The sequence below is a fragment of the Anomaloglossus baeobatrachus genome, chromosome 7 (assembly GCF_048569485.1).
Source record: "Anomaloglossus baeobatrachus isolate aAnoBae1 chromosome 7, aAnoBae1.hap1, whole genome shotgun sequence".
Classification (NCBI taxonomy): domain Eukaryota; kingdom Metazoa; phylum Chordata; class Amphibia; order Anura; family Aromobatidae; genus Anomaloglossus; species Anomaloglossus baeobatrachus.
In genome coordinates, this window is record NC_134359.1 from 233,214,969 (window position 1) to 233,239,396 (window position 24,428).

Here is a 24,428-nt window from a genome sequence, read left to right on the forward strand (position 1 = left end):
GTGGTCTGTGGATTGTCCTTGACTGTTCTCACCATTCTTCTTCTCTGCCTTTCTGATATTTTTCTTGGCCTGCCACTTCTGGGCTTAACAAGAACTGTACCTGTGTTCTTCCATTTCCTTACTATGTTCCTCATAGTGGAAACTGACAGTTTAAATCTCTGAGACAATTTTTTGTATCCTTTGCCTGAACAACTATGTTGAATAATTTTTGTTTTCAGATCATTTGAGAGTTGTTTTGAGGAGCCCATGATGCCACTCTTCATAGGAGATTCAAATAGGAGAACAACTTGCAAGTGGCCACCTTAAATACCTTTTCTCATGATTGGATACCCCTGCCTATGAAGTTCAAAGCTCAATGAGGTTACAAAATCAATTTAGTGCTTTAGTAAGTCAGTAAAAAGTAGTTAGGAGTGTTCAAATCAAGAAATTGATAAGGGTGGCCATACTTTTGCACCGGTCAAATTTTGTTTAAATGCGGATTGCACATTTTCTGTTAGTACAATAAACCTCATTTCAATCCAGAAATATTACTGAGTCCATCAGTTATTAGATATATGTAACTGAAATAGCTGTTGCAAAAAACAAAATTGTTATAAAGAAAAAAAGTTAACATTAATAGGGGTGCCCAAACTTTTTCATATGACTGTATGTATACGCAAAGCATCTACACACATATGTATACACAAAACACACACATATGTATACACAAAGCACTAACACACATATGTATACACAAAGCACTTACCCATATATATATATATATATATATATATATATATATACACAGAGAGCATCTACACATATGTATATGTGGCGCCCCTGACCTGGTCAGGCACCACTGAGTACTGCACCCATGCTGGGGGCAGTGCAATACAGGTAATCCAGAAGGCTGACCGAGGTGTGACTACACTGGCGCATAGTGATCAGGTCTCACACATCTACCTTTGAGAGGGCTCCTGGGAGCTTCCAGGAGGAGGCGTGGCCTGCATGTCCACTCAAGGGGTGTGGTGGAGAGCCGGGTTGCTAGGTGGCGTAGGCAGGCACAGTGGGGAAAGAGGAAGAGAAGGAGGAACAAGCAGTCTGGAGCAGAGTGTTGAGGGGAGAGGAGTCTGGAAGTGGAGCTCAGACAGAGCAGACGTGCAGAACCCACGAGTGAGCCAGTTTAGTGTGCAACTCAGGGAGAGCAGACGTGAGGAGCAGACCCTGGAGCTGTTACAGTCTAACAGCGTCCGCGCAGTGACTACCGATGGGGGAGATCGGTCACCTGGTAGTGCCACCCGAAATCCACCCAAGGCTAGAGATAGCAAAGGGGTGGCAGAGTAAGGGGACTGCCAGGGAGGTACCAGGCCCGCAAGGGTAACAGGTCCCAGTGCAGAGATAGATTCACCTTTCTTCTGCCAAACCTGCCGGTGGGGGTACTTCAGACCCACACCATACCAACACAGAGTCCGCAGCCACGTAGGAAAGAGAGGGCCCATAGTTCACAGGAGGCAAGCAGCCGTAGTGACCTGGTCCAGGCTACAAGCAAACGGGCCGAAACGAGGGGAGAACAGGCAGCAGCAACTTCCCTGGGTGACCCCCGTAGGGACTTCAAGTCGGGGCCACCACAAAAACACAAAGGGCTAAGGAAGGCGAGTTGGTAGTCACCCTCATCAGCCAGCTGGAAGGATTCCTGGTTCCAGCCTGGTTCATCCCAGCTACGCCCAGGTTACTCACCCTGCCACCCAAATGTGAATAAAACCCCTGAAAGACGTTCTGCTTGTGCGTGTGAGTCATTCTGCACCTTGTGGTTCCACACACTTACACAGGGCCCTGGGGCTTGCCTCACTCTCGGGAGGACACTACAACTGACTGAACCCACCATCAGCCCCAGGCACCCCTTAATCTGCAGTGGCGGTCACCCTGACTGCAATACCGAGAGTGGCGTGACGACAATCCTAAAAGAAGGTTCCCTACCTGTGACCAGACTGTTCCATCCACGTGGAGTCCCTGAAGGTAATGCACCGACACAACACCTGTGGGGCTTCACATATACACAAAACACACACATATGTATACACAAAGCACTTGGACACATGTATACACAGAACACAAACATGTGTATATACAGAACACATAAATGTTTCTGATGTGTACAGCGCCTTTACTCAAGTTATATCATGTTTCCATGGTTTAATAATCTACTAATTAAACTTTGGAATTTTCTCTCCATTTGAGCCTAATCCATTCCTATACCTTTAGATATGTTTCCCAACCTTGGCAGTGGTATTGCTCTAAGCTACAGAGAATTTACACATTGTTTAGGTGAGCTATTTTTTTTCTCTTTACTGTACACACAAAACTCACAGATCAATACATAGAACACACATGGACACAGGGAGCCCATACACACATGTATAAACAGAGTATATACACATACATATACATAGAGCAAAATTTTACTTATACTGTCATATACACTTCATATTCCAGATACTTTTTTGTTTGTTAAAGCAACCCTTTAAAAAGGAACTGGTTTTTAACCTAAATCATATGACACATAATTAGCCCTAATTATTTTGTGAATAACTTAAAATCTGCAATTCACATGTGGACCGGGAGCTTTTATGCAAAGGCTCATTCAAACGCACGTATACTATGGATGTCTGGTGTCCAAGTTAAAACAGACAGTACACTGACCAATATAAAGCAATAGGGCTATTCAGATGACAGGTTTATTCACCAGGACTGAGCGTCCATGTGAAAAAAATGCAACATTCCCTATTACATATTACATATCTCAAATGTGAATCACCCTTTTCAAGTCTATGGGTGCACAATAAAAATAATCGTATTCAATACTCAACATTCATATAGCATCTGATTTTTACAGATACATTGTCATTGTTAACCTAGGAAATGGTATTTGAACATTGCTGTATTTTAAAATATTGATGTATAAAAATGGATCCTGTACAGATGTAATATAACAATACATGGATGACAATACAAATGTAAATCGTCTGTTTTCTGCATAAAAATCTGATGATTTTTCATATGCTCATCAGATCCTGACTTAAAGGGAACATGTCAGCAAGTTTATGCTATATAAGCTGAAGCCAGCATTCTGCAAGGATTAACACAGAAAATTCAGGGATGCCTGTTTTGTTACAGTTCAATCTGTTCTTTATTTGCTATGTTTGTTAAGTACCTGAACCCTTATCATTGCATGCCGCCCCTTCTGATTGGCACCTCACTGTCAATGTTCAATCTTTATAGAGAGCCGAGACAGATCTCTCAGCCCTGCTACATGACTAAAGGCCCTGTCAGACTCAGAGATAAATCTGCGGCAGATCAGTGGTTGCAGTGCAATTGTGGACAATCAGTGCCAGGTTTGTGGCTGTGAACAAATGGAACAATATGTCCATGATTTCACTGCAACCACAGATCTGCCAAAGATTTATCTCTGCGTGTGACGAGGCCTTAAAGCTAAATATTCTGATTGTGTCAGAACAGCTGCACCCAGTAATCTAAGTGATACATCATTGGATTTTGGATATCTTTGCCTATATCATGGTTCTCTTAGATGAGGTAGCAAAAACCTGATGACAGATTCCCTTTAAGACTTTTGACTCTTTTAGGAATACGCAGCAGACAAGATAGCAAGCTTTAAGAGCCTCTCTAGAGTAATAGTATTCACTAGCATTGTTCACAGACCTGTACAATCATTATATTTTATTACAGGACAAATGTTCCCAGATCCTCCTAATTGCTTGACGGTAGGCATGTGCCCAGCCTCCCTAAGGGGTAAATACAGAACCATTCAATATTGAAATAGAAATAAACTGTATTCACACTTACACTTGTTTGTCTTATCTGGTTTCTAAATGTGCCCAGCTTGTATATGTTATCTTTTATTATACTGAATAATTTACAATTCTTCCTATATAAACAAGATTTGATTTGCCGAGAAATCTCCTGGGTATGGCTGCTGAATCGAAATGGAATGCATAAGCATATAAATAAATAATGTATATAATAAAGGTAAGCTCTATTTACGGAAGAAATCCATTTTAGCAAATCAGTTTAATTTTGCAAGGAAAAATAGAAGTGATTAATATTAATAAGACAAGCAAGCAATATAGTCAAATAATCCAAATGGGAAATTATATTGAAATCTCTTTTCACATTTTCTGTCTGTTCAAACACACACTTTAAATAATGCAGAGCAAGCATATGGCGTATATTGGTTTATTAGCCTGAAATGTAGAAACCATGCAATTACTACATATTCCCAGTAACACGTTGATTATGAGCATCTTATTTATTGCTCACTAAGTGAGTAATCTGAAAATATACTGCTACAACTAATCTCCAATGGAGAATATTCAGAAAGATGTTTGAAAGTAAAGTGTAAGAGGTATGTATTGTAACCATAGCTAGCATTGGGGCAAAGGAAGCAGCCACCTCGGGCACACTCATATGTAGGGGTACAACACTGACCACCATCACTTACATTCTACAAAGTGCAGCAGTCCAATCATCACCTGCTCATGAGTTCTGCACACTAAACACTTACTGAGCTTGGCTTTATCAGTTCAACTGCTTCCTCTGCAGAGAGCAGCAGTCAAGCAGACCCTGAAGAAGTGGTGAAACGCGCGTCGGGATTGGACATCCAGGCTCGGATATAGTCACTACAGGTTAGCATGCTTTATTCCATGTAAACGTTTTAGTACAATATCAATGCATAATTACGGATGTGGTAGTTGTTTAGGGGTAATCCAAGGATATTATACCTTAGATATAGATATCTAAGATATGAGAACTACGGGGGTTTACAAATCCCTATTAGTTTTGCAATCACCCTCACACAGTAAGCTGTTCAGCAATAGGATAATTGAACACCTTTACATTATCCCTGTGATTTAACAGCTACAGGATATTAGTGTGCCACCAATAATATAACTTGTGTAATAATTGAGATTGATTGTTTATAATACATGGTTATTTTTAACTGATCACGTTTGTATTTAATGGTATAGCATTGCAACCTTTTCTATTTTAGTAAGCAACTGGATTGTCCTTGTGTTGTAAGGTTGACCCTAGCTTGTATAAACCAATAAGGTTATGGTTTTAAATATTGTGAATAAAAAGAGTTTTTAATTGGATTTGAGCACCTCCCTCGATTTTTTGAAAGTGTTTTTCATATGTAAATGGTGTGATCCTCATAACATGAAGATTAGCATATAGGGATATAAGAGACAATCTTGTCAGCTTTAGTGTACAGAGCGCAATAGCCATTAACAAAGTCAGCATCTGCTGCAGCCAACAAAGCAGTTAAAATGACAAAGCTGAGCTTAGTAAGTGCTCAGAGTGCAGAGCGCAGCAGCCGGTGAGGATGTAATTGCTGCGCTTTGCAAAGTCAGCAGTTTAATTAAAATTTGTCTATAGAATTTTCCAAAGGAAAGCAATAGTACAAAAGACTAATGCTGTGTAAAAACTTTGCGAGAATTCCTTTGCTTGTCTCTTTTTGCTGCTCCCTACTTTTATTCATATATTCATATGAACATTTGGCTGCCCCGTGAACTGGTGGGTCGTCCTTGAATGGGGGGTGATTTGAACTTTTTCATATTTTTATTTTTAAAAACTTTTTTTTTTTTTACATTTTTTATTTATTTTATTAGTCCCCTAGGGGACTATATGGATCAGCTGTCTGATTGCTTATGCATTTCTGTTGATTAGAGCATCACAGCTCTGATCAGCAGAAATGCAGCGTTCCTGTAAGAGACGGCGCTGTGTCGGCTCTTACAGGAAGCCCGTTATGGCAGTGTCAGGGGTTATAATATGACTCCGAGCTACCATGGCAACCATCGGCTCCCTGTGATCACATCAAAGGGCTACTGATGGTGGTGGGGAATGACAAGTTCCCTGCCATGGCCATTTAAATCCTGTTGTCAGTATTTGGCAGCACGATCCAAGTGGCAAGCAGGCGTGGGTGGATCGCATATCCACCCGCATCTGTTAGGCCCACATGCCTGCTGTTCAAATCAGCAGACATTTGCGGAGATCACCACTGGCTCACTGCAGCAGCAGCCAGTATGCCATTGGTCGTGAATGGGTTAAAAAGAAACTGTCATGTAATTTTTTGATATTAAACTGCCTCAAATGTGTTTTAATTTATTCAATGTGCATCACTAACATGGTTTTCTAAAAAAAAAAAAATGTCCATGTATCTATCTTAGGCCTCTGCCACACTCACGTGAATTTCACGCACGTGCCGAGAGACACGTATTTTCCCTGCGTGTTGTGTGCAGGTAAGTACGTGTCTCTGGTACGTGCGTGACACGTGTGTTCTACGTGTGCTATCCGCGATAGCACACGTAGAATCAGTAATTATTATACTCACCTGGTCCTCCCTGCTGTCCGCGCTGCTGTCCGTGGTGCTGATCCTCGGTCTCCAGCCCTCCCGTCTCCCCGCTGCTGCTGCTGCCAGGCAGTGAAGTGAATATTCTATGAGATTAATGAGCGGCGGTCGGCAGCAAGAGGCAGCAGCGGCAGAGACAGGAGGGCTGGAGAAGGTGAGTTAATGTTTTTTATTTTTTTCCCTGACATGTGTGTTTACTCCGGCGCGTGTCACACGGGACCGCATCCACACTACACCCGTGTGGTACGGGTGCGGGCCGTGTAACACCCGTGCTGCCGGAGAAAACACTGACATGTCAGCGCTTTGAAAATCGCACACACGTACAAACGCACACGGACACACGTTCCGTGTGGTTTTACGTGTGTGTGCCTGCTACAATAGGGTAGCATTGGTTAAAGTGTCTCCGTGCCGCCGGTACGTGTAAAAAATGACAAACACGTGCCGGAGGCACGGATGTGTGGCACAGGCCTTAAAAAGAGTTTTGTATGCTTAGGGGAATGCAGTAAATACCTTGAGTTTCGGTCAAGATGGTGGCCTTTTGCTGGGAATCAGTCATGTCACTTACATTCAAGCAAGATTCTTTTTTCAACTTAGTCACGTCTTCTGCAGTCCTTTGCCAGAAAGTCCTGTAACCCACGAGGTAACAACAACATTCACACCAGACTGGTCACATGGCTATGACGTCATGGAAGGTCTTGTAGTCAGTGAAGGTTACCTGGGGGCACAGCTGAGGCATTTCTGCTGTTTTGGCATGTCGGGATTTTCATATGTGACATGGCGTCCACAATCTATTCCAACCAAAATAATGCTTCTTCAATATGGAGCCCTGCCATGCACCCAAACAGTAGTTTTCCTCCACATATGGCGGATCGGCATACTCAGGAAAATCATACAACAAATTGTATGGTGCATTTTCTTCTGTCACTTTTGTGAAAATACAAAATTTGGTGCTAAAACAACATTTTTGTTAGAAAAATGTGAATTTAATGTTCAATATTATAAAAACTCTGTAGAGCAACTGGGGGTGTCATATGTAGATTTTTGCAAACTTCACTCACTGTCATGAAGGCATCGGGTTCTGTTAAGACTACAGATTCTGACATTCTGCCCGATAAATTCTCAGGTGTCTGTGATCAACGCAGGCAGACTCGGGCGACGACCTGTACAGTGGCAATTCATAGGCAGACTAGGAAGAGTTAAGCACCTCTGCTCCCTTCTAATATATGCTGGCTAGATTCTTCCACCTATGCCAGCTATAGTTAATCTTAGCTGGTCCGGTGAGGCGTTGTGATCCAGACTATCGTGCGATTGTTATACTTGTTTCTAAATGTGGTTATGGAGTTAACCCCTTTTTGCCTTTTTGTTGTTACCATCCTGCTCTTGATTTACTCCTGAGTAGAGATGAGCGAACCGGTCGCGGTTTGGCTCGAGGTCGGTTCGCCGAACGGGGGTCCCGTTCGAGTTCGGCTCATCGAACGTTCGACGAACCAAACTCGAACCTATAGGATATAATGGGAGGCAATCACAAACACATAAAAACACATTATAAATGTACACAAACAGTTAATAAACATTGCCATAACACTTACCGGTCCCCGCGATCCCTTCTGCACTCTGTCTCCTGCCGCTATTCCATCCGATGATCGCTGAATCCTCCCGGTGACCGGCACTGCCAGCAGAGATGCAGGACCTATCGTGACGTCAAAATAGCCATGTGACCAGTCACGTGGCTATTATCTCATTGGCTACAGACTGGTCACATGACTATGACACGTCATGTAGGACCTGCGAGTGCATCTCTCCGGTACACGGTGCACATATGTGTATCGCCGTGTACCGGCGACATGCTCTAGCACACGGTCGACTCCCCGTTCCGTTAGGGACCGGCTGACACAGCCGGTCATTAATGGAGATCACTGTTGCCATAGCAACGCAGTTAGCGGTGACGTCACCGCTAACCGCGGCTCCGAGAGCACCGTTGCTATGGTAACACGTCTGTCAGCGTTACCGCTGTTACCGCTGACAGCCAGCACTGATCACTCACGGAGTGAAGGCTGCACGCTGCTTCCCGATTGTAGTGAGGATTGTAGTGAGGATGAGGTTCCCCAGCCCCAAGTGATGAGCTGGTGAACCTCATCCTCACTACAATCGTCACTACTACTACACTAGTGAGGATTGTAGTGAGGATGAGGTTCCCCAGCCCCAAGTGATGAGCTGGTGAACCTCATCCTCACTACAATCGTCACTACTACTACACTAGTGAGGATTGTAGTGAGGATGAGGTTCCCCAGCCCCAAGTGATGAGCTGGTGAACCTCATCCTCACTACAATCGTCACTACTACTACACTAGAAAGAAAGAAGACAGAAGAGCAGGATCGTGGAGGGCTGACAGGGGGTAATAAAGATGGAGCCTCTAATGTGTCTGTGTATTTATTTCTATTAAAGTATTTTTTCTCTGTGTGGTGTTTTTTTTAACCCTTTATTGGAGATTCTTAATGGCTGGGTCAAACGTGCCTGACATTAAGAATCTCTGGCTTAATACTGGCTAGTAAAACAAAGCCAGTATTAACTCATGATTACCCAACAAGCCACCCGGCTCCAGGGCTGTTGGAAGAGTTGGATACAGCGCCAGATGATGGCGCTTCTATGAGAGCGCCATTTTCTGGGACGGCTGCGGACTGAAATCTGCAGCAGAGGCGCCCAGAAACCTCGGGCTAACCTGTGCTGCGGATTCCAATCCCCAGCTGCCTAGTTGTACCCGGCTGGACACAAAAATTGGGCGAAGCCCACGTCATTTGTTTTTTAATTATTTCATGAAATAAGTGAAATAATTAAAAAAAAACGGGCTTCCCTATATTTTTGGTTCCCAGCCGGGTACAAATAGGCAACTGGGGGTTGGAGGCAGCCCGTGGCTGCCTGCTGTACCTGGCTAGCATACAAAAATATGGCGAAGCCCACGTCATTTTTTTGGTGGGCAAAAAAATTCTGCATACAGTCCTGGATATAGTATGCTGAGCCTTGTAGTTCTGCAGCTGCTGTCTGCTCTTCTCCATACAGACAGACAGCAGCTGCAGAACTACAAGGGTCAGCATACTCCATCCAGGACTGTATGCAGAAGTTTTTTGCCCCCTGAAAAAATTATGTGGGCTTCGCCATATTTTTGTATGCTAGCCAGGTACAGCAGGCAGGTACGGCTGTCCCCAACCCCCAGTTGCCTATTTGTACCCGGCTGGGAACCAAAAATAAAGGGAAGCCCTTTTTTTATTATTTCATGAATTTCATGAAATAATTAGAAAACAAATGACGTAGGCTTCGCCCCATTTTTGTGTCCAGCCAGGTACAACTAGGCAGCTGGGGATTGGAATCCGCAGCACAGGTTGGCCTGAGCTTTCTGGGCCCCACTGCTGCGAATTGCAGTCTGCAGCCGCCTCAGAAAATGGCATTTTCATAGAAGCGCCATCTTCTGGCGCTGTATCCAACTCTTCCAGCACCTGCCTGCTATACCTGGCTAGCATACAAAAATATGGCGAAGCTCACGTCCTTTTTTTGTAGTTTTTTGGCAAAAAAAATAAAAAATGCTTCCCTGGATTTTCCATTGCCAGTGAAGGTAACACCAAGCAGTGGGGGTTAGCAGCCAGTAGCTGCTTGGATTACCCTTAGCTAGCAATACAAAAAATGCAGCGGGAGCCCATATATATTTTTTTTAATTATTTATTTAAATAACTAAAAATAAAATGGGCTTCCCTGTATTTTGATTGCTGGACATCACAGTGCTGTAAAAATAAATCTTTAAAAAAATGACGTAGCGCTCCGCGGTATTTTTGATTCTCAGCGCAGATAAGGCAGACAGCTATGGGTTGCCACCCCCATCTGCCTGCCGTTACCTTGGTTGGCAATCAAAATACAGGGAAGCCCATTAATTTTTTCTATTTAAAAAATAGTTAAAAAAAAAATGACGTTGGGTCCCCCCATTTTTGATAGCCAGCTAGGGTAAAGCAGACGGCTGTAGCCTGAAAACCACAGCTGGCAGCTTTACCGTGGTTGGGGATCCAATGTGGAGGTCCCCTCAGGCTCTTTTTTATAATTATTTTATAAATATTAATAATTACACAATAAAAGTAGGGTCCCCCCCAAATTGGATCACCAGCCAAGGTAAAGCGGACAGCTGTGGTCTGGTATTCTCAGGGTGGGAAGGTCCATAGTTATTGGGCCTTCACAGCCTAAAAATAGCAGGCCGCAAGCACCCCAGACGTGGCGCATCCACTAGATGCGCCAATCCTGGCGCTTCACCCCAGCTCATCCCGTGCCCTGGTGCAGTGGCAAACGGGGTAATAAATCGGGTTGATACTAGCTGTAAAGTCACCTGAGATCAAGCCCAGCAGTTTGTGATGTCATGGCGTCTATTAGATACCCAACATCATAAACTGTCAGTACTAACAAAAAAAAAAAAATCGACAAAAGAAATTTATTTGAAAAAACAGTCCCCAAAACATTTCCTCTTTCACCAATTTATTGTAAGAAAAAAAATAAAGGGGTCCCACGACGACTCTGGACCGTCTAGAATATGGGGGGGAGACACTCAGGGAACGTATCCCCCATTTTCTAGGAGTGCGGACCCTTCATGTGAGGAGTGTGGGTGCAATGAATCTGCACTCACTCTTCTCGGGTCCACAGCAGCAGAGTCCATGTCGTAATGGTTGCTACCAAAGCTGCAATGCCCTGCTCATGAGGTAAGGGCATGCCTAATCAGGAGAACTACTGTAGAGGAAGCTCTGCTCACTGGTATATAGGTGCTCAGAGGTAATAATAGATAAAATTAGTGAGTAACCTCGGCACTCTAAATCTCCCAGACTAAGTCAGTAAGTCACAACGGATAGTAATGCAAAATCACTCTCTATTGGTCCGTATTAAGAAAAAAAATGTTTTCATAAGCATATATGTTTTTGTCCAAAACAAGTTACAAATGACGTTTCGGCCTGAGCCTTCGTCAGATTGGACTTATCTGCATGTAATCATGAAAAATGACAATAATCAGTATCACATAAGAGTGAGAGAACAATAACATAAACTCGAACAATGTAGAGGTACAATTGGGATGCAGCAAAAAAATTGCAACACTGCAAGAAATGAAACACATGATACAAATGTCATAATACAGTACAAGGACAATATAGTAATGACAAATATGGGGTCAGAGTAGGCTTAGACAGCTCTGGTACGAAAGAGATGTCAATCATAAATCAACATGTGCAGTAGGTGTAGAGCTACAGTATGCATGGCAGAGCTAATGGGTAGACCGACCATAGAAAAAGAACGGAGAAAAAGTGGAGAAAAAGTGGAGAAAAAGTGGAGAAAAAGTGGAGAAAAAGTGGAGAAAAAAGTGGATAAAAAGTGGATAAAAAGTGGAGAAAAAGTGGAGAAAAAGTGGAGAAAAAGTGGAGAAAAAATGGAGAAAAAGTGGAGAAAAAGTGGAGAAAAAGTGGAGAAAAAAGTGGAGAAAAAGTGGAGAAAAAGTGGAGAAAAAGTGGAGAACAAGTGGAGAAAAAGTGGAGAAAAAATGGATAAAAAGTGGAGAAAAAGTGGAGAAAAAGTGGAGAAAAAATGGATAAAAAGTGGAGAAAAAGTGAAGAAAAAGTGAAGAAAAAGTGGAGAAAAAGTGGAGAAAAAGTGGAGAAAAAATGGAGAAAAAAATGTAGAAAAAGTGGAGAAAAAATGTAGAAAAAGTGGAGAAAAAGTGGAGAAAAAATGGAGAAAAAGTGGAGAAAAAGTGGAACACCCTTTGGAGCCTTTCATGTGGCACTAAGGGGTGCTTAGCTTTGTATTTAGCCAAAAAAAATGAAAAAAAAATGACGTAGGGTTCCCCCTAGTTTTGTAGCCAGCTAGGGTAAAGCAGACGGCTGCAGCCTGCAGACCACAGCTGGCAACCTCACCTTGGCTGGTAATCCAAAACTGAGGGCACCCCACGCTGTTATTTTAAATTAAATAAATAATTAAAAAAAAAAACACGTTGGGGTTCCCCCAAAATTGGATCACCAGCCAAGGTAAAGCAGACAGCTGGGGCCTGATATTCTCAGACTAGGGAGGTCCATGGTTATTGGACTCTCCCCAGCCTAAAAATAGCAGGCCGCAGCTGCCCCAGAAGTGGCGCCTCCATTAGATGTGCCAATCCTGGTGCTTCGCCCCAGCTCATCCCGCGCCCTGGTGCGGTGGCAAACGGGGTAATATATGGGGTTAATACCAGATGTGTAATGTCACCTGGCATCAAGCCCTGGGGTTGGTGAGGTCAGGCGTCTATCAGATACCCGACATCACCAACCCAGTCAGTAATAAAAAAAAAATAGACGACAAACACATTTTTATTTGAAAAAACACTCCCCAAAACATTCCCTTTTTAACCAATTTATTAGAATGAAAAACAAATCCAGGTCTGGTGTAATCCAAGGGGTTGCCATGACGATCCACACTGTCCCAGTCAATGAAGAGCAGGATGTTCCCCATTGGCTGGGAGAGCAGTGCAGTGACCTGAGCTAACATCAATGGGTCAGCCCAGGTCACTGCAGGGCATGACAAGTGCTGCTGTCAGCGAGGTACATTACCTGCGCTGATCTCCAGCACACTGACAGCACCTGTCACTGAGTTCAATGACCGGCGCCTTCACACCAAGTATCGCGAGAGGCCCGTGACGTCACCGCTAGTCAGTCTCGGGTCGGAAGCGAGAGAAGGTGATGTGACAAGCGGCGGCCGTGGAGGACAGTGACAGCGCTGAGGTCGGGATGGCGGGACTTCATCACCGCAGGTAAGCCGAGCGGGACCATGTGTGCAGAGTGTGTGTGTGTGTGTGTGTGTACGTGTGTACATGCCGCGGACAGGAGGGGGTGGAGCGAGCTGAGCGGGGAAGTGTCGGCTTCCTGCACGTAACTAGGATAAACATCGGGTTACTAACCAAAGCGCTTTGGTTGGATCCCCGATGTTTATCTTGGTTACCAGCTTGTGGCAGGCTGCCAGCGATGGCTCCTGCACACTGTAGCTGTAAAAAGCCCTGCTTTTTGCTGCTAGAACCGTTCTCGAACGTATCTAGAACTATCGAGCTTTTGCAAAAAGCTCGAGTTCTAGTTCGATCTCGAACAGCCCCCAAAATCACTCGAGCCCCGAACTGGAGAACCTCGAACCGCGAACCGCGCTCAACTCTACTCCTGAGTCTTTCATTGTTTGTTTCTGTGTGTGAGCAGTATGTAAGAGTTTTGGTGTTCCCTTTTCTGTCTTTATCTATTTTCCATCACACTCCTGCCCTGTTGTTTCTTGGTAGGAGGGGGATATCTGAGTGATACTGGTTAGGAGCATAGCCAGGAATGGAATTCGGGGCCTCTCCACCATCAGTAGTAGCGCTGAGGTTAGGAATAGCTTAGGGTCGTCTAGCGTGAGGGACAGCATAGAAGCCCCTATCTTAACAGTCAACTCATGACAGGGGGTTGATGTTCCTCACCACACATCTAGAGAAGTTTTTTTAGGAGTATTGTTTCCAAAATGATGGGGGTTTACACAGTTTAGGCCCATCAGGGGTTCTCCAAACCCAACATGGGGTTCGCTAATGATTTTAGCCAATTTTGCATTTTAAAAGTCAAATGGTGCTCCTTTCCTTCCGAGCCCTGCTGTGCACTTAAATAGTAGTTTTCCACCACATGTGGGGTATCTGCGAACTTAGGAAAAATTACACATCAAACTATGAGGTGCAGTTTCTAGTGTTGCCCTTGTAAAAATAAAAAATGTTGGGGCTAAAGGCCGCTTTACACGCTGCGACATTGCTAAAGCGATCTCGTTGGGATCACGGAATTTGTGACGCACATCCGGTCACTTTAGCGATGCCGTTGTGTGTGACACCTATGAGCAATTTTGCATTGTCACAAAACCGTGCAAAATCGCTCACTGGTGACATGGGGGTCCATTCTCGAATATCGCTGCTTCTGCAGTAACGATGTAGTTAGTCGTTCCTGCGGCAGCACACATCGCTCCGTGTGACTCCGCAGGAACGAGGAACCTCTCCTTACCTGCCTCCTGCCCGCAATGCGGAAGGAAGGAGGTGGGCGGGATGTTCGTCCCGCTCATCTGCGCCCCTCCGCTTCTATTGGGCGGCAGTTCAGTGACGCTGCTGTGACGTTGTTGTGACGCTGAACGAACCGCCCCCTTAGAAAGGAAGCGGATTGCCGGTCACAGCGACGTCGCAGGGCAGGTAAGTAGTATGACGGGTCCGCGCGATGTTGTGCGCCACGGGCAGCGATTTGACCGTGTCGCACAACCGATGGGGGCGGGTACCCATGCTAGCGATATCGGTCACGATATCGCAACGTGAAAAGCAGCCTTAAGACAAAATATTTTTGAGGGAAAAACTTAATTTTTTATTTTCATGGGTCAACGTTATAAAATTCTGTAAAGCACTTGATATTTAAAGTTGCTAATCACACATCTAGATATATTTCTTGAGTGTACAGTTTCCAAAATGGAGTCTCTTATGAAATATTAGAAGTTGCTGATAATATTTTAACCCATCCTACTTTTTAACAAAATTAATTATGTTTCAGAAATGTTGCTGATGGAAAGTAGACATGATGTAAGTGTTATTTCTTAACTATTTTGTGTATCATAACTCTCAAGTTTAAAGGCATAAAAATTAAAATTTTGAAAATGTTCTAAATTTTTGCCAAATTCCCGATAGTTTCTCAAATAAATGCAAAAGATATAATTCAAACTTTTCCACTAACATGGACTACAATTGGTCATTTAAAAATAATCTCAGAATCACTGGAATCCGGTGGAGTTATTACCTCATAAAGTGACACTGGTCAAAATTGAAAAAAATTGACTGGTTAGGAATGTGAAAACAGTCTCAGAGGTCAAGGGGTTATCATTTATGTGACAATGTAATATAGCTGTATATGGTTTAAACAAAAAGATGTTATAAATGTACTGTACATACAATGCTTTTCTCATCATATGCAGTGATTCAGCCATTTTTGAGGTGCCACTTACTGTTTCTTTTTATTATTTATATACTTGTGAAGTTATGAGTAGGAAACTCATGGCTCTTGATATCTGCTGAATTTTTTCTCTATAATGTCTCATTTTGTCTGTACATGTCCCCTCTTAATTGTAAAGTGATGCGGAACATGTTGGTGCTGTAGCGCCCGGTTCCAGTCCTGGTAACCCCAGACATGTCTGCTCCCATGCCACAGCAGGGGCACTGTTCTGCTCACCGGTCCGGTGATCCAAGGCTTCCGGTTCCTGCCCTGGGGCCTGCCGCAGCCTCTTCCTGCTTCCAGGCCATACGCAGGCCTTTTGTGAGTGCCAAAATGGTGCGCGTATAGCCACGCCCCCTTTCTTAAAGAGCCAGCATCCTATTACCTGGAAGTGACCATTGACGCCAGCAATCTCCCTGTAAGTATTTAAGGCATTCTCTCCTTAGGGAAGATGCCTGAGCAACATTGCCTATCCATAGTGTGTTGCTTGTTCTCAGGTCCCGTACCCGTTGCTGTGTCTAGTCCCACGTTCTCATGTTCTAGTATCAGTTTCCTGTACCCGCTAATCTGTGTTTCTCTCCAGAGCTTGCTACTACTACCACCTCCATCCTGTCACGTCTGAGTTACCATCTCCGTGCTACCACATCTGAGTCACTACCTCTGTGCTACCACGTCTGAGTCGCCACCTTCGTGCTGCCAACCGTACCGGACTTTAGAGACTCTTTAGTCCATCTGACCCGACCTCACTGATCCTGGCTGCCGTGCATTTAGGCCCCCTGTGACTGCAACTGACAATCCCTGTATAAGGGTTAGCTTGAGGTTAGCTCCTTCGGGACAGTCTGCTGTACAGCCTAGTGGGTCCACTCCCGGATGCTTGCTACCCCTTGGCAACCATAACAGCTGCTACAAAAATTAAAAATGTTATTATTATTATTATTATGGAAATTGCTGCAGGATTATGTATAGGTACTAGTGTACTCATAATGTAGGAAATTAGGAGTTAATATGCATGTCTGTATTTTAAGACTATCTTCTGAAAAAAATCATATAAAGCATAATTCATGAAAATTGCACCTCTTACTGCCACATAAATGTATTGTATTTGACGAAATGGTTTAAGCAATTCAATTTAGATAAAAAGTGCCTTAATTGTAAGGTTCTAAATAATTCAATATTCAATGGGGATATTTTATTAATAATGTGTTAAAAAAGTAAAGAATCAGAAGTAATTCTTTATTCAAATTATTACCATTTGAAGACTGGATTATTGCTTAATAGATTCTACCTAAAACATTTAGAAGAATTTGTTAATCATAAGAATAATATATTTAGGTTATGTTGCCAAAGGGCGATTAATTCAATATATTTTTGCTGCATATTCATATGTAAAAATCTACCGTGTATTACAAAAATATCACAAAATCTCATTTTCACTCCGCAGATAAAATCTGCAGAGTAAATTGACCAGTGTCTTTTCACCCAGTGTTGCACACCTGTCCCAAATCGAAGCTCCGCTTCCTTCTCCCCGGTCCATTAAAACTTTTTGTGCCCCACGTCAGGCTTTACATGTAGCCTGGTGTAATCTCAACTGATGGGTTCTCTAGGTCTATATAAGGCTTACAAAAACACACTCCTGTGTCTTAGTATGAAGGCTTTTAGTTTCTCTGGACATCACAACTTACTCAGTAACTGTCTGTGGTCTCCATGATGTCTACTGTCTACCTGCAGTTTCCAGTACATCTGCTTCCTGTTCCCAGTCTTCCAGACCTCTGCTACCTGCCTGCAGACTCTAAGACATCCCTTTCAATAGGGCTTTCTGTCTGTACTGGAAGAGGTTACTAATTAACCACTGTGCTTCCAACATGACATCAGCACTGCCGCTAATTGCTATATTTATGTACTGATTAAGATTATGGTGTTGTAGTCATGTATTGATGGTGGTTCTGGTTATAAATTAATGTACTGATGATGGTTCTAGTAATGTATTCATGTACTGATGATGGTTCTGGCAATGTATTCATGTACCAATGGGGGCTTCTGGTGATGCATTAATTTATTAATAGTAGTTATGGTGCTTTATTACCGCTTTAAAAATAAAATAAAAATAATAAATTGAAAACTTATTAACCCATACAGTGAAAAGAAAAAAAAATCGAAATGCTTAATTTTGCCACCTTGTCTCCCAAAAAAATTCATTAAAAAGCAATCAAATGTTTTATGTAGGCCAAATTGATCAATAAAAACATCAGCTCTCCATGGAAAAAAGTTATCACACGACTCCATATACAGGACAATAAAAATGTAACTGGTCTTAAAAAATTGAGTCACAATGGGTTTTTTTTCAAAAAGAAAAAAAATTATGAAAATTTGGTATCCCCGTAACCGCACTTAATTGGAGAATCATGTTTACATATTTTTAGCTTACATTGAATACCTTAAAAGCAAAATCCAAAAAACAGAGATGGAATGCTTTAATTCAATGAAGGTTATAATTTACTGTAGGATGGCATGTTATTTAAATTTTCGTATCGAATGTGCAAAAAAGCTACAATCTACAATCGGCACTGCACTAGGTGGTATGGCAGTGACTGTACCACCGGAAACTAGATGAGGTGAGAGTTGAATTGTCATGCAAGTAGATGACAGGAGCATACTTTTATTTCCTCACCATACAATCAGGGATTGAGATCTCACAGTGAAACAAAGTAAGAAAAGAAGTAGTTGGAGTATGACAAACAGTGAATGATGATTATAATGATGATACCAATCAAGTACTATTTGAGGACGAAGCCTAGCTACTAGAAATTTGAGTGTGATAAGGAGTAGCTGGACAGATAGAGCCATGTTTTCGTTACTGGCCCACTTGCATTTCTTTCCCGAAGTGAGCAGTAGATGTTGTGGCATGTGTTGATAGAGAGTTGTGCTTTATATTCTATTCATAGTCTATTCAAGCCTGGATATATATGGCTTATTTTCTTCCTACGAAGTCTGCACACAGCAAAAGATTTGTCAACCAGCAATGTATTTCTACATTCAGAATGTTTGCATGTAAAAGTCACCACCAACATGACTAGAACTTTCAGCATTTGTGGCATCACCTGATTCTCAACTCACCGCAGAAGAAGCAACTCTACCGAAAAAATAATTTTTGCCTGAATGTTGGCTCTACTATTTATCCCCAACATTCACATCCTCCTCCTCTGATGATACCTTGTGACACATCTGGTTCCAAGCTCTTCTACACCACACAATCCCATCATCCGAAATTGGCTGACGATTGCCTCAGTGTTGGAAATGCTCTCCCATTACTGTTTCTCACTTTTAGATTTTTCCTAACCTCAAAAAAAACTACATACAAAAGTATAAGACCTAAAATTTAGCTTTTATTAATATAGATATAAAATGGAACAAAATTCATATATAGGGCACATGCTACAAGGTGTTGGGGGACAGACAGAAACAGGATACACTCAAAACAGGAAAACTATTCATAACATATCAATATGAGGTAGAAAATTCCTACTCCTAATAAAGTGCAAAATGTTAAATTGTGGCATGTGCTGAAAAAGATAAGTTCATAGGTATTCACTATAATACGAACATGACTCTGAACGTCACCCTCAACAGCAAATCCCATAAAAGTCAATGGGGAGCCCAAGTTCGGGGCTAGATGGTCATAGTATGGGCTAAGGGGCTGCTAAAGAAACCTAAATGGGGGTAAGAACATGTCATTTGCCCTGCAAACGTGTGCATAGGTAAATGAGTTTATGTCACCCTAGCAATTATGGTTACATAGCAAGTAAATGAAGAACCTAAAAATTTTATCAGTGATCTGACAGAGAAGGATTTCAGGTATTCTCCACAGATCAACAATTTAAAAAAAGGGCCCTTAAAGATCCTGTGCCCAGTTCACCCACACAGTCAAGATTGCCAGACTGCCCCCACAGAGCAACAAGTTTAACAAATTTCCCCTATGTAGTCTGTAGGCGCAGTTCACCCACACAGTCAAGATAGGTAAAGTTGTCCACACCCGCATGCATGACAATTTGTTAATGAAAGTAAGCTGTGGACAAACTAGTGCAATAAGGTCTTACCCAGTAAAACTGTAATAGAATTAAAGAGGGTGGTCACTGACTTTATGTGGTTGTGCCTAACACAACCCTGAATGGAGCTTAGGAACAGCAGCTGCAGAAGCCACAAGTCTGAAAAAGTTCTACATGGAATCAAAAGAACAATGTGGTTGTCTCGTTGTAGAGAGGTGTCGGCACTGCAGGTGGGACTCAGTCCTGCTGCTGTGATGTAGCCTTTCTCTCCCTTTGGCCCACGACCTCATCCTCTCCACAGAGCAAAGTGACAGGGAAGGTTGGCGGGGGTCCTGGGTGAGTGAGTGGACTTTGTGTAAACAAGCCATACCTTCATGCAGGTATTTGAACAATCCGAGAGACTCCTACCGGGGACTGATGGACAGCCTTTTTCTAACAATTACTCATCATTATTGTGGGCACAACACTTGAACAGTGTAGGCTGGAACACTTTACTTCAAAAGACACTTCTACCACAGACTGCTCCTTGGCTCTTGGTACTACTGCTACTCTTAAGGGGGCTTTAAATGCAGCGATATCGCCCCCGTCGTTTGTGCATCGCAGGCAAATCGCTGCCCGTGGCGCACAAAATCGTTAGGAGCCGTCCCACGGACTTACCTGTCTAGCGACGTCGCTGTTGCCGGCGATCCGCCTCCTTTCTAAGGGGGCGGTTCGTGCGGCGTAACAGCGGCGTCACTAAGCGGCCCAATAGAAGCAGAGGGGCGGAGATGAGCGGCCGTAACATCCCGCCCACTTCCTTCCTTCCTCATTGCCGGTGGCCGCAGGTAAGCTGTAGTTCGTTGTTGCCGAGGTATCACACGTAGCGATGTGTGCTGCCTCGGGAACGCCGAACAACCTCCGTCCTGCAACAATCAATGATTTTTTGAAAATGAACGACGTGTCAATGATCAACGATAAGGTGAGTATTTTTGATCGTTAATGGACGTTCGTTGGTGTCACACGCAATGACGTCGCTAACGATGCTGGATGTGTGTCACGGAATCCGTGACCCCGGCGATATATCGTTAGATACGTCGTTGCGTGTAACGGGGCCTTTACTCTGTGCTTTCTTTCACTTACTTCTCCATGATGAACTGTTTGCCCAAGTCAATAGTAGCCCTATACTATAAGACTAGTACCACTGGACAACAATTGCAACTCAGGATAACCTGATTGGGGTCTGGTAATCACTACGGATGGATGGAGCACTCCATTGTTCCATTCTATGTTGCAGTTTCTGTTTTCTGATTTTGGGCATTGCCATGTACACTCGTTTTCGAGCCTAGGTACTTGCTGGCTTTTACACCATCAATTCTGTCTGAACTTTTCTTTACACTATCCTCTAACAAACTAAGCCTTGTCTTGCCTCTATAAATATTGTCCCTAACCACTCCCAGTGTTCTTAACTAGTCTGTCTGGCTACTCCTTTAACATATTGCCATGGAGCAGTACCTTAAACCAGCCACTGGGTAGACACATGTTCAACATTAGAATACCGTATTTTTCAGATTATAAGACGCACTTTTCCTCCCAAAAATTTGGAAGGAAAATGGGTGGTGCGTCTTAAAATCTGAATATAGCTTTACCTGGGGGTCCTGTCTGTGCGGCGATCGGGCGGCCGGGTGCCTGTGGCTGTGTGTAAGCGGCTGGGTACCTGTGCTTGCGTGCGGGTGGCACCGGGGTACCTGTGGCTGCGTGCGGGCAGCAGTCGGGTGCCTGTGCCTGCGTGCATGCGGCAGCTGGGTGCCTGTGTGCGGGAGGCAGCTGGCACCGATACGCACCCGGCTGCCTCCCGCACACAGGCACCCAGCTGCCGCCCGTCTGTACGCAGGCACCCGGCTGCCGCCCCCACGCAGGCACAGGCACCCGACTGCTGCCTGCACACAGCCACAGGTACCCGGCTGCCACCCGCATGCAAGCACAGGTACTCGGCCGCTTGCATGCAGGGTGGGTGGGCAGCTTGCTGGCTGCCACTCCGTGCGTGCGGGCGGCTGTGCAGCAGGTTACCCAGTTTGTCCACAGTCCCAGTTTCAAATGATGGCGCCGGAGGCGGGCACATGCGCAGATGGAGCTCTTGGATGAGAGCTCCATCTGCACACACACTGCTCCAGGCGCCATCATTTTAACCGGGACTGCGGACACTGGGACACTCACTGCACCGGCCTGCTGTACGACTCACCCACCGCCGCTGCTGCTGCCACCATGCCTGCCACCATGGACGCCGCCGCACCTGCCACCACGGACGCCGCCGCACCTGCCACCATGGATCCCACCACACCTGTCACCACGGACCCCGCCGCACCTGCCACCACGGATCTCACCGCCACTGACCCGCCGCAACTGACCCGATGTGTCTGTCCGCACAACCTGTGTCTCCTGTGACCCCGCTTCACCACCACTGCTGCCCCCCTCCGGTAAGACAACACCGGAGTATAAGACGGACCCCATTTTTATTTTTTTACCTTTTTTATGTCTAAATTTGGGGTGCTTTTTATAATCCGGTGCGTCTTATAAAGCGAAAAATGGTAAATACATCCACAATATGTACACTATTCCTTATATTTACTGACATTTTCAGGGGTTGGTTGCACAAGTCCAGCACCCACTATCATCTGCACTGCTGAAGAATGATGAATTCAAAACACTGAATGCCAATGAAAGGTGTGTTATATTTGACTATTTGACGCGTTTCAAAGCGATCCTCACTTCTTCTTCAGGAAAAAAGGTAACCTGGTGGCTTTCCTGAAGACGAAGTGAGGATCACTTTGAACTCAACCTTTTGGCTATCTCATCATTATCAAGTAGCTCAAAGACAGTCACATTGTTCTTTAAGTTTCTTTTTGGAAAATATGTTAATATACAGTTATGTCCAGAAATATTTGGACAGAGACACAAGTTTTGTTATTTTAGCTGTTTACAAAAACATGTTCAGAAATACAATTATATATATAATATGGGCTGAAAGTGCACACTCCCAGCTGCAATATGAGAGTTTTCCCATCCAAATCGGAGAAAGGGTTTAGGAATCATAGCTCTGTAATGCATAGCCTCCTCTTTTTCAAGGGACCAAAAGTAATTGGACAAGGGACTCTAAGGGCTGCAATTAACTCTGAAGGCATCTCCCTCGTTAACCTGTAATCAATGAAGTAGTTAAAAGGTCTGGGGTTGGTTACAGTTGTGTGGTTTTGCATTTGGAAGCTGTTGCTGTGACCAGACAACATGCGGTCTAAGGAACTCTCAATTGAGGTGAAACAGAACATCCTGAGGCTGAAAAAAAAGAAAAAATCCATCAGAGAGATAGCAGACATGCTTGGAGTAGCAAAATCAACAGTCGGGTACATTCTGAGAAAAAAGGAATTGACTGGTGAGCTTGGGAACTCAAAAAGGCCTGGGCGTCCACGGATGACAACAGTGGTGGATGATCGCCGCATACTTTCTTTGGTGAAGAAGAACCCGTTCACAACATCAACTGAAGTCCAGAACACTCTCAGTGAAGTAGGTGTATCTGTCTCTAAATCAACAGTAAAGAGAAGACTCCATGAAAGTAAATACAAAGGGTTCACATCTAGATGCAAACCATTCATCAATTCCAAAAATAGACAGGCCAGAGTTAAATTTGCTGAAAAACACCTCATGAAGCCAGCTCAGTTCTGGAAAAGTATTCTATGGACAGATGAGACAAAGATCAACCTGTACCAGAATGATGGGAAGAAAAATGTTTGGAGAAGAAAGGGAACGGCACATGATCCAAGGCACACCACATCCTCTGTAAAACATGGTGGAGGCAACGTGATGGCATGGGCATGCATGGCTTTCAATGGCACTGGGTCACTTGTGTTTATTGATGACATAACAGCAGACAAGAGTAGCCGGATGAATTCTGAAGTGTACCGGGATATACTTTCAGCCCAGATTCAGCCAAATGCCGCAAAGTTGATCGGACGACGCTTCATAGTACAGATGGACAATGACCCCAAGCATACAGCCAAAGCTACCCAGGAGTTCATGAGTGCAAAAAAGTGGAACATTCTGCAATGGCCAAGTCAATCACCAGATCTTAACCCAATTGAGCATGCATTTCACTTGCTCAAATCCAGACTTAAGACGGAAAGACCCACAAACAAGCAAGACCTGAAAGCTGCGGCTGTAAAGGCCTGGCAAAGCATTAAGAAGGAGGAAACCCAGCATTTGGTGATGTCCATGGGTTCCAGACTTAAGGCAGTGATTGCCTCCAAAGGATTCGCAACAAAATATTGAAAATAAAAATATTTTGTTTGGGTTTGGTTTATTTGTCCAATTACTTTTGACCTCCTAAAATGTGGAGTGTTTGTAAAGAAATGTGTACAATTCCTACAATTTCTATCAGATATTTTTGTCCAAACCTTCAAATTAAACGTTACAATCTGCACTTGAATTCTGTTGTAGAGGTTTCATTTCAAATCCAATGTGGTGGCATGCAGAGCCCAACTCGCGAAAATTGTGTCACTGTCCAAATATTTCTGGACCTAACTGTAAGTGCCTTTGTAACTTAGGTTTAGGGCAAAATGAAGAGGACTATATCAAGAGCAGTAAATATCAGAGAACTGAGGTTCATTTTCTGTGTCATCTATATCCAAAAGCAGAAGCAATTAAAAGGTAATTGCAGACAAGTAGAATAAAATAAAATAATATAAATTGGTTGTGATATATTAGGGGTAAAATATAGTGGAACGCTGAAATGAAAACCTTTTCTTTACATGATCTTTAAACTACTAGTTGCCATTCTGCTCTTCACTGAATTCTGAAGGAACCTATTCATGAAAATAATGGTTTCTAGATTTGGACTTTTTTAACCATTTCACATTACATGTTATTGCTTTCTCTGTTTGAATGGAAAATGTTACCCTTTAGAAAATATATATATTTTGTTGAATCCACATTCGTGTCACCTC